The sequence below is a fragment of the Callorhinus ursinus genome, unplaced genomic scaffold (assembly GCF_003265705.2).
Source record: "Callorhinus ursinus isolate GAN/ISIS: 27379988/994484 unplaced genomic scaffold, GSC_fseal_2.0 scaffold109, whole genome shotgun sequence".
In the NCBI taxonomy this organism is placed as follows: Eukaryota; Metazoa; Chordata; class Mammalia; order Carnivora; family Otariidae; genus Callorhinus; species Callorhinus ursinus.
In genome coordinates, this window is record NW_027397171.1 from 619,556 (window position 1) to 631,132 (window position 11,577).

General features: G+C 46.5%; 2 non-coding genes across 2 annotated transcripts; one reads left to right on the plus strand and one right to left on the minus strand.

The window, feature by feature from the left end:
• Positions 1-10,454: 10,454 nt before the first annotated feature.
• On the plus strand, positions 10,455-10,526 carry TRNAA-AGC (transfer RNA alanine (anticodon AGC)). The gene has a single exon. It is a non-coding gene; the product is annotated as a tRNA-Ala (tRNA).
• A 538-nt stretch (positions 10,527-11,064) lies between these two features.
• TRNAA-AGC (transfer RNA alanine (anticodon AGC)) lies at positions 11,065-11,136 on the minus strand. Its single transcript has one exon. It is a non-coding gene; the product is annotated as a tRNA-Ala (tRNA).
• Positions 11,137-11,577: the final 441 nt, after the last annotated feature.

Consider the following 11,577-nt stretch of genomic DNA (forward strand, 5'->3'; position numbering starts at 1 on the left):
AAATACAAAATAGAGACTAGACTGGAAAATTGCCTTAAAACAATTTAAGCCACATAAGCCAAACTAAATCTAGCTTATTTCATGAACACAAGTGAAACTTAGGTTATTTCTCATAAACACCTCTGATGATTGTAAAAGAAACAAGTCATCTTCCTAAAACTTGGTGTAAAACAATCACTTTCAAGCAATCCTCAACCATCAGGAACCCCCCACTGCAATAACCAATCACTATAAAAATTAAACAACTTCCTCATTTTCACATTATAAGTCATCCTGTGATGTCATGCCCTGAGCTTCCTATCAGCCTTAAATGTGAAAGCTCCCAGTTCACGAGCTATTATTATATGCACAATAAACAATAAGTACTATTTTATTGATTTGGTGGTTTTAATTTTGCTATTCTTATTTTTGATAACCCATAAGATAGTGCAGCTGTATAGAAGATTAGCAGTGTGTTACCTCAGGGAAATTAGGTCCATGTGGGAGAAAAGAAAGAAGTTGGAATAAAGTAATAATGTTGGTGAGAAATGAAGCATGGTAAGATGGGTGACCTGAGCGCTGATCTAAAAATTTAGGCTAATTTGGGGGAGATTTGACAGAAGAGGAATGAACTGATCACAAAACTTGGTCATAAACGAAGAACAGTGTGTTTTACCATCACCGCTCTCATCATCCCTGGTGTAGACCCAGTTAGTGGATGCTTCGGCTCTGGGTTCAGGAGACCCCTCACAAAAAAGGGGGAAGAGAAAAGGAAGGAAAAGCTACAATTTATTATGGAGACTTGTTTGGACAGAATTCTCCCCTAAATAAAGAAAGCTCAAAGAGGCAATATGTGAGCTGGGACAACAGGTTTTGTAGAGCTTTTGCAAAAATCTAAAACCTTTTAAAACCTCCATAGGCCTAGAGAAGTCCTCACCTGCATCACGTAAGACACAAAGAGTGGCCCTGAGTTTGCCCAATATTTTGTGTGACAGTCAACTCCCACAGGAACCTGTTGTTGTTGTTTTTAAGATTTATTTATTTGTCTTAAGAAGAAAGAGAGTGCTCAAGCCAGGGTGGGGGGAAGGGCAGAGAGAGAATCTCCAGCAGACTCCCTACTGAGTGCAATGCCCCACGCCCCAGGCTGGGCTCAACACAGGGCTCCAAGTGGGGCTTGATCCCATGACCCTGAGATCATGACCTGAGCTGAAACCGAGAGGAGAAGCAGTCAATAATGTCTGTGATTTTAAAGTCTCCCAGGTAATTCTGTTAATCAACCAGTTTGGGAGCCACTAGCCTGGAAAATCAAGCACCCAGAGATTGGATTGGATTGGATTGGATTAATTTATTGGCAAAATTTCAACCAAAAGGAGACGAATTTACAGGTGGTCCACTGTATCTTTCTCCCTAACCTCTGAACACACACATACACACACACACACAAAATGGACAAGGTCCCCTTTCTCCTAGAGAAAGAGAAGGTGCGGGAGACGTTCGTCCCACAGGAAGATGGGACTTGTCTAGCCCAAAGTTGTCATGGCTTTGACAGCGCCCGGCTGCTGGGTACACAGGGTGAACATGTGTGGGCTGGCCCGGGTCCCTCCAGGCAGGAGCCTCTCTTATGGGTAGCTCCCACAAGAACCACAGGAAGCCAACTTTTCTGAAACCCTGTGTGTAGTTGCGTTGGGAGCAGTGTTGAGTGTTTGATTCAGGCTTGAACTTCTCCGGTATAAGTGGGAGCAAAATCAGTGTGGAAACCTGGAATAAAGAGAAAGTATGAGGCAAAAATCCACTTGATTAGATTTCTATGATTTCTTTGCCCATGAAGCAGCATAGCTCAGCCAGTGATGGTTTAGTCTTTGAATGTGAGATTTCAGAATTTAAGCTCCATGTTAAAGCTAGTCTTTCCTTTCACCTACATATTTCTTTCTTTTTTTTTTTTTTAAGATTTTATTTATTTATTTGACAGAGCGAGACATAGCAAGAGCAGGAACACAAGCAGGGGGAGTAGGAGAGGGAGAAGCAGGCTTCCCATGGAGCAGGGAGCCCGATGTGGGACTCGATCCCAGGACCCTGGGACCATGACCTGAGCCGAAGGCAGACGCTTAACGACTGAGCCACCCAGGCGCCCTCACCTACATATTTCTAATTCTTAGAGGCTAATTGAAACCTGGTTTTCTCTTATAGTGTGCACTTCCTTCCATACATCTTCCTATTTTCTCAACTGGCTTCTAAGTCAAGACTCTGAGGGAGAAAACCCAGAGTTGCAATCGAGTAAGAAAACCATTGGTCAAATGTAGGCAACCCAGCAGTTTTTGTATTCTATCCTCCCACTGTAGGCAGAAGGACAATTTTAGAGACTCTTACAAGGTTTAGATGGGTGAACACATGAAAAAGAAAGATTTGAGAGTACAAGAAAAATGTAGATTGAAAGTAGATTGACACAGGATTTAGAGCCATGTTTGGATCTGGGGAGTTAGGGATTCAGCTAAGAAAATCTTCAGGTAGCTTACCCAGACTTATATCGACCTAGTAAGTACAGAGGGAAGAACAGGAATTTGTCTAGGTTTTTGTTGTTTTTTAGGTTAATTTTTTTTAATTCTTTTTCTACTGAGAAAATAATTTATTCAGTTGTGAATCAGGAATTTTATTATTGTTTTTTTTTAATGTTTAAGAATAACTACTCATGAGATCTTGAGTTTGTTCACTTGGGATTTAAATTTAAATGAATAAAAAGAAATCAAGATTCCCTCAAAAGTAAACATCAACCCTTTCCCCTAATCTTTTAAGATAGATCATTTCTTTGGTGTAGGACTTAAATGCTCAACTGTCTCTACTCCAGGATGGATCCCAGAAAATTTGAATCCTGGAGAGGCAGCATCCTAACTGACGTGTGGTCTCCGTTTTCTTTCACGAAGTCCACTTCTTCAGGATTTTTGTTGGTTTGGTTAGGTTTTGCTGGGTTGTGAGATTTTTTTGGCAAGGACTAAAGAGTAGGAGACACAGTGAAATGGTAGGAAAAAATGTGGGCTTCATTTGGATCACGTAAGCCCATTGTGCCCATTGTGGAGCCAGGGCAGTGGCTCTTCAAATCCATCACTTAAAAATGGAAACAAAATGACCCAAACTGGAATACAAGCAAAGTATAAATATACCTGCCTATGTAGATGTTGCCTTCCAACTTCCTTGACACTGAATCGCTTAACTTTAAAGAATATGTAGGATTTCCGAGCTTCTCTTAGAGAAGGGAACTGTATGTTAAGATGTTCAGTCATGAGGACTGGATCTCCCATCGCCATCCCTTCTGCTTGTGATATAAAATCAGTTATCCATTTTATTCACCATATCTGGTTGTTCCACTGCTTTAGCGCAGACGGGGCAGGGGAAAACGAGAGGGTTTTTCCAATCCGGTCCACTCCTGGATTGTCAGCCCTCCACTTTGGGGCATGATGGGCTGGGGGCCCCTGAGGGTCAGAGCAGGCAGCCGCAGGACACGTTGACGACTGATTGTCATGAAGCGCAGGTTTGGAAGGTGGAACTCCTAGCCAGCCTCTTCAGTCCACCATGGGCCTTTGCCTTCTCTGACACCATCCACTTCCTCCGGCCACAGAACTGAAGACACACAAGTGGCAGAGTCCGGCAGACTAAAAGTGACTTGGGCAAAACAAGAAGCATCTTCCATGCCAGCCCCCGCCGCGCTGGTTGTTGTGGGTGTGAGGAGGCCGGAGATCGCCCACATGGCCTCCCACTCAGCACCTGGATCCGTGCTGTGTTTAAGCACCAGCCCCGTACCCTGAGCCCCTCAGGGGTGGCTCCTCTTTTCCCACTCTCTGCCACTTCACGGCAAACTCACTTTCAGTCTTTTGTTTTCACTCCATGCTGAGCCCCCACCGGCTCATTCACATTCCCTGGGACTCCAAACCTTCACCACCATGATGTCCACTGGGAATCTCCACCAATCTTCTGTACAGAAGCCAAATGACATTTTCCTGATGGGAATAGAACATGGGACAGCCAATGGCCTGAAGCAGTCTGCTACTGAAACCATCCGAGGATTGCCAAGGGGGACTGTGTCCTTACTCCAGAGTTGTGCTGCCAAGCAACTCAGCAAGGACAATGAAGTCAAGGGGATGACCCCCCACAACTGGATCTTGTTGCCAAACACTTGGTTAGCACTCTTTTCTCCAGTACGTTATCTGGCACGTGCAGAGTGTTTCTGGCTTTTTCTTTGCCTGTGTCAACATTTTTTATTTTTTATTTTTGGTTCAGTTGATAGTATTTTCCCCAAACCCAAAAAAATAAGAAATCACTGGGAATTTACATCTGATTACCATAGGTTCATTCTCCCATACTGCAAGGTTTGAAGTTATAAGGAAGAAGAGCAAATATTTGCTGTATTGGTGTTTTGTTAGTATTGTTTAAAAGTTAAGTGTTACTCTTCTGAGAAAGCTGCCAGAATCATACTCTCTCAAATTCGGAAACCTACTGGCATAGTTTAAAGTCAGATATTATTTCTAACCAAATTATACTCTTTTGTCTGCCAAGATATCTTGACAGTCTTAATATCTGAAGGCAGGCCTATGTGATAATCCCAGCAGTATTCTGGGGATAAAGATTTTAGTGGGTTTGTTGAGAAGGAAATACTTGTTTAGGTGACTTTCATCATGCCACTCAGCTTCTATGTCATTTTTCTTATCCTGAAGGATTCCCTTGAAGCACTCCTGGGTGATGTTTAGGACCTGAGTGGGTGTTCCTCCAAAAATGGCTGCGTGGTAATAAAAATCCCCCTGGCCAAATGGAATGTAGGCTGCAGACTCCTTCCGTCTCTCATAGGTAAACTCATCGGGATCTGCCTTGTACCACCAGGCCTGCAGCTGAGCCACTGACTGGCCCAGGGTCTCCACTCCAAAGCTATCTTGGAAGACCTGGTCCACGTCCATGCAGAAGAGGAAGTCCACTTCATGCCGGATGTGGGCCACAATGTGCTCCCCAATGGTCTTCATACGCATCATGCTGATGTCCTGCCACCTCTTCTCAGGCTCGATCTCAAACACTTTGAAGGAACGCAGAGGACCCAGCTCTATCAAGGGCATCCTGGAGACACCGTCCACCATGATATAAAATATGACTCTGTGGCCAACCATGAAGTACCTATCGGCAGATAGTAAGAACTCCTCCAAGTAATGCTCAGTGTATCTACTATTGTTTTGTTCTCAGCCCTTCGGGGTCCTCAGCAGAACGGAGATGGAAACTGTCCTCTTATAACATTCTCCTATCTTCCAACAGCAAAAACCGTCAAACCCACAGTAATTTTCTGTTTGGCATAGTAATTTTCTAGGATGGTCCTGTTGTAAGTGCCTTCCCACACGACCAGCACCTTCCATCCGGTCATTGTCAGAACCTCTGGACTTTTCTGTGGGTTAAACCAGTCTGATAGCTGAAGCTCTTCGTTGTTTTCCTCTTCTTGTTCATTTTCATCGTCTATGTCTTCCTCTTCTTGGTAAATGCGGGTCCCGTTGTTAAACCAGCTTGGAAACCACCAGCCCTCTGAATTCTGCTGTCACCAACTTCTGGGGTTTTTGAGTGATATATCCACAAGAAAGAGCCTTCTGGGCTGTGGATATATTCCCAAAACACAACAATTAACAGTGGAGACAACCAGCATTGACAGAATCACTTTTCCTTTGACATTCATTATTTTCTCCTCATCATCTGCTTCTCTCCCCGCAGAGTAAAAGGCAAAACAACAAAGTTCTATTAAGCTCCGCTCTGCAGAAGGAGGCAGGGCTGGGAGGAAGGGAAGGTGCTGTGCTGCCTTCCAACTCCTAGTTCCAGGTAAATGGAGGAGACAATGAGGCCTGTGCTGGAGTCAGCAGGCAAACGATAAGCCGATAAGCCGGTTAATTTGTTTTTAAATTAGAAGCAAGAAACAGAAAATTCCTGCCACCATTATGTGGTTTTAGGCCTTGTGTTAGCATTGAGAACCCTGGGACATGAATTAACAATGTAGTTTAAGACAATAACGATAAAACACCTAGTTCCCAACCAGCAGATTAAGAGCTCACAACTAAAATTGGAACAACACCCTAAAACCTCCTTACCTTCTTATATGAATGGGTGACTTAGAGCCCTTCCCACTACACATCCTCCGAGGACCCTCCTCTTCATAGCCTCATGAAAATGCAAAACTCAGGATAAGAGTTCCTGACTCAGAGATTAGAGCCTTCTGAAACTTCTATAAATTGTTACTTAGATGTAATAGACTCTAAAATGAAAAGAAGTGTCATGGTTCCTGCCAATAATGCCCACCTTGGTCACTAATAATGATGACTGGGTTTGGGGAGGAGATGTCTGGTCCAGGAGATAAAGTGTGCCACGAGGCGTACAGACTACAGTAGAGAACAAGGGCGGACAAGGCGTTCAGAAGTGGGCAGCCTATTTCTTGGCATGGGCTGCTGCTTCTTCTTCTTCTTCTTCTTCTTCTTCTTCTTCTTCTTCTTCCTTTTTCTCATTTCCATCTTCCTTTCCCTTCAGTAATATTGCAGAACGGTAGCTCAGGTGAAAAAGCTGGTTAATCTAGTGGCTACTTGTTACTCATTTCTCTCTTACGTGGTCCCATTGCGTAGGGGCGGTCCACTGTTGTCAAGGAGCAGAAAATAGTGAGAAGAAGGGGGTGAACGGAGACAATGCTATATTACTGGAGTCATGGGAAGACAGAGCAGCCCTAGATCCACCAGGAACTGAACCCAGAACTTTCACACATGCAAGAAACACGGCCTCCCATTGAACCACACCCCTGACAATGGCAGTTTCTTGCAGCATCCTGCAACATATATACATTTCGCCTATTTTCTGTGGGTCTTTGAAAGCCTAACTTTTTAAAGCAAAGGCCAGGGCGCCTGGGTGGCTCAGATGGTTAAGCATCTGCCTGCAGCTCAGGTCATGATCCCAGGGTCCTGGGATTGAGTTCCACATCGGGCTCCCTGCTCCTTGGGAGCCCGCTTCTCCCTCTGCCCCCCCCTCTGTCTCTCATGAATAAAATCTTTAAAAAAAAAAAATAAAGCATCATGAGTTCAAGCCCTGTGTTTGGTATGGAGCTTGCTTACAAGAAAACCCACAAAAACTTGTTATGAAAAGAAAGTCCATTGTGTTAAGCTCACTATATGTATAACCTCTAAGCTAGATCCCTTTTTTGCACCGACATAAAGAAAGGATAATACTAATTCTAGACTGTATGACACCATTCCTGCCCCTAGAACCTTGCCTGTGTGTCCAGTCCTCTCCCAGATCCTCTCACTGGCCTAAATCCTCTTTTTATCTCATTTTCCAGCCACTTCCAGCGAAGTCCCAAGATGGAATTTTCACTTCTTCTCTACAGTTTCTTTCTCTTGTGGTATAAACCAGTTTCAACCAGTCTCTCTCTCGTCCATACCCCTGAGTCCAAGTATTATCTGTCTGCGGTTAACTTCTGGCTTTATTTGCTGTACCAGGCCTTGCCTGCTCCACCTGCAACCAATAAAGCCCAAGAAATATCTCCTTGCAAAATTGAGAAGCACCTCAACACCAACACATACAAAATAAGAAGCATCTCCTATTTCCAATTGTCTTGTTTCCCTCAGTGTTGTGTCTTATGAAATGGCTACAGCTGGTAAGACCAAATAGTAGGTGGTTACCAGGAAGTCTTGCGGGGTTTGATGTATTTGCCTTCTGACCTTATGTACTCCCAACTCCTTCAGGTCGGGCACTACTTCATTCACTCTGAGTCAAGTGATTAACCCAATAATTGTTTCATAATAAAGAGCAGATACATGACTTTGATTAAATTGTTGCCAGGTGAACTGGGGAGCACACCTGCCTCCCTGCCCTGTCCTGGGTCCTCCACGCAGCCAGACCCAAAAGAGTCACCTAAGGTTCTTGGTTGTGTCACGAGAAGGAATTCAAGGACAGACACGCAGCACAGAGGACAAGCGACACAAGAGGGAAAGTTTATTAAAGTGAAAAGTACAATCTTCAGACCTGAGAGCAGGCAGCCAGAGAGCGAGAGCGAGAGCGAGAGCGAGAGCTGTGCACCCTGAGGGTTGGGTTTCTTTTATTGACAGTTGTTCACTAGGAGGCGGAATATTCATTATTTGGGGTGGGGACTTCTTGGAAGCAGGGTTTGGGGGTTTTCTTCGTTATTTGACCGGGGGTTTCCTGTCGTGGTGCCGCCCTCGTGGGCCTGTCTGGTGGGATCCAGCTTCTCAGCTTCTCGTGGATGCTGCCAGGACGGACCTCTGACCTTCCCCGCAGCCGGCCACGGCCGCCTCCTTGCTGGCCTCCGGGCATCCCGTTAGAGCCTCACTGACCGCCCACTCTAACAAAATGAATGGAAGATAATGTGCACGGCTACTGTTTTTTTTATTCTTCTTGAAGGGAAACAGTGACTGCATAATATTTTTTTTTCAAAAAAATAATCACTAGTAATTTCTTTGGTCTAGATTTATAATTCTCCTTTAAGGACTGAGGAATTATGGCTTCAAATCTCCAAAGTGCTAGGATCATTTAAGTACTGTTGAGGTTTCGATCTTCCTCCTCTAGAGCTTCATCGGTATCATCTGGCTTCTTCTAAATCTGATTGCCGTTACCTCCTTCAATGGTAAAGAAATTTCCCATTTATATTGGGAAGTTCTCCCTTTCCTTCCTCTTTCATTTACTGCTCCTTTTCCTCTTCCTTCATCTCTCTCTTTTTTTTCACTCCTGCTCCCCATGAAGCCGCCTTAGCCCCTCCTGCCAATCTAGTAGTCTTTAAGTTTTAGCAAGCACCCTTAGCGCCTGTGACTGATGAACTTAAACCTTTCTCTGTATATGTATAGATAGTGCATTCTTTCCTGGAAAGAACGGAGCCCTCCTAGCCGTCACCAGGCTGTCCTGCACCATCCCGGGCACCAAGGAACCAAACCCTCTTGCAGAACCTCGAGCACCACAATGATGTCTGTAGCTAGCACCATTGTCATCAAGAACTGTCATAGACCAATGCACCCCCTTAACTGATTAAATTTCTTTAAAAATTCCTGGACCAGGCAGAAGCCTTAGAATTGGCTTTTGGACAAGAGTATGCCTTTTCTCCCCAGGGGCCCGGCCTCTGAAAGCTCCTATTTCTTTCCCGTCAAAACTCTTGAGTACTGGTCTTTCAAGAGACGGGCAGCTGAACTTGGGCTTCGGCAACACTCTCTCTAAACTTTTCTGTACTTTCATAAAATCTTTAAAAAAAAAAAATAAAAGGGCGCCTGCGTGGCTCAGTTGGTTAAGCGACTGCCTTCGGCTCAGGTCATGATCCTGGAGTGCTGGGATCGAGTCCCGCATCGGGCTCCCTGCTCAGCAGGGAGTCTGCTTCTCCCTCTGACCCTCTTCCCTCTTGTGCTATCTCTCATTCTCTCTCTCAAATAAATAAATAAAATCTTAAAAAAAATAAAAAAATAAACTTTTCTGTACTTTCATTCTCTGTCTCCCTCCAATGCTTATGCTAAAAAAGGGGTTTTTGGGGGGTTTTGTTTTGTTCTGTTTTAATATCAGGTAAGGTTTGATGAAGGTCAGCCCCGTTTCTTAAATAATATTGCGGCTTATTTGGCACCCTCACACGCCTCTTTAAATCATATTTAACTTCCATATAAAGAAAATACAAAATCCCATTAAGCCATCTTTTGGTGATATTTCTTTTTGTCCTAAGGTACACTCCCCTTTTGGTATCCTGTTACTCAAATTCCGAGACATAAGGAGAACTGTAATTAATACATCTTATGTTATAGGGTGGTTGTGCTGAGTTGATGGTGCCCCTCCCTCCAAATTCATGGGCTTCCTGGAACCTCAGAATGTCACTTTGTTTGGAAATAGGGTCTTTGCAGATGTAATCAAGTCCAGATGAGGCCATGAGGGTGGGTCCTAATCCAGTATGATTGGTGTCCTTGTAGGACAGACACACAGGGAGACTGGTGTGACCACAGAGGCAGGGTTTGGAGGACTGCAGCTGCAAACCCAGGAGGCCGGGGGGGGGCGGGGGGGAGGGCTCCCAGCTCTTACAGTACTTGTGTCTGCCCCTGCCCCGCCTTTACAATTCTCCCCTCCACCCCCCTTCTTATTCCCGTTCCATCAGCAAGCTCTGCAGCCGGCGGGAGCCTTGTCTGGCAGAGGGAGTCAAATCCTCACTGCTGAGAGTTCCCTATAATTGCAGGGCTCCCTAGATCAGGTTATTATCCTTCCCATTGACTTTAATCACAGTACATGAAGATTATTAAAAGCTACCCTCAGGAAATCTCCTTGAATTTTGCGCATATTCCTTTGTAACCCGATTGCACAGTAACGCAACGTCTCTTCTCTGGAGGGTTTCCGAAACAGCAGAGTTGCACGGAGCGGACCCCGACCCTCTCGCTTAAATATTGGCGCCCCAGCAGACAATAGCGGTGGCCCGTACGGTGGAGACTGAGGCCTTGGCCCCGCACGGGGGTGTAGCTCAGTGGTAGAGCGCGTGCTTAGCATGCACGAGGCCCTGGGTTCGATCCCCAGCACCTCCACGCGCACCTCCCACCCCAGGGATGGCGCCGGCCCCCACAGGAACCCGGTGGCCCCCACTCCCCCCCGACCTGGCTGCCTCGGCACAACCAAGCCAGGAGGTGACCTGGACGCCACGACGGACAGGCCACCAACACGCGAATAGCGTGTTCTTTTGACTACGTCAAGTGCCATCACCGCCGTGTGGACGCAGCCGGGTTGGAGGAACCAACGCCCTCGGAACTGCAACGAATTACTATCAAATTCTCAACTGTGAAAGGGAAAGAAAAAGAGCAATGGAAAGGCTTTAAAAAAAGAATGAGAAGCTATCGGACAAAACCCACTAGATTTCTTCCCTTTTTCTCGCGCTATTCTCGTGGTAATAAAGAAAACTCTCACTTCCCTTCTCCAGGCTCTGCTCTTCCCTACCCGTCCGCACATGCCCGGCGTGGAAGCGCCCCCGGGGGAAGGAGACCTTGTACGGCCTTCAGGTCAGGGTCTTGAAGCGGCCGGGTCCGGAGAGGCCAGGGCCGCGGAATTCCTGTGAGGGTCGGGCCCTCGTGGAGGTGCCGGGGATCGAACCCGGGGCCTCGTGCATGCTAAGCACGCGCTCTACCGCTGAGCTACACCCCCGCCGCGGGAACCGCGGCCTCCACCATACCGGTCGCCCTATGGTCCGCAGGGGCGCCAGGTCTAAGCGAGAGGGTCGGGGTCCGCTCCGTGCCACTCTGCTGTGCGGAACCCCTGCAGAGAAGGGAAGCTGCGTTCCGAACTGCAGGCCGCGGAGCGCGAGAAGCTCTCCCCCAAGTGTCGGCGCTCGGGGCCCTGCTCGAGGCCCACCTCCTGCCCAGCGCAAGGGGCGTCTCGGGACGGAGTATGCTCCTGGTCCTTCAACCTCCTTCTCTCCTATCGGCAGCGCTCGCAGACATATGTAAAAGTGGCGCAGGGCAGGCAAGGACCAGCCCCTCCATAGGACCGAGTGAGAGAAAGATGGAAGGAGAGGAAGGAAGAAAAGAGAGAGAGAAGGAAGGAGGAAGAAAGGAGGGAGGGAGGGAAGGCAGGCAGGCAGGCAGG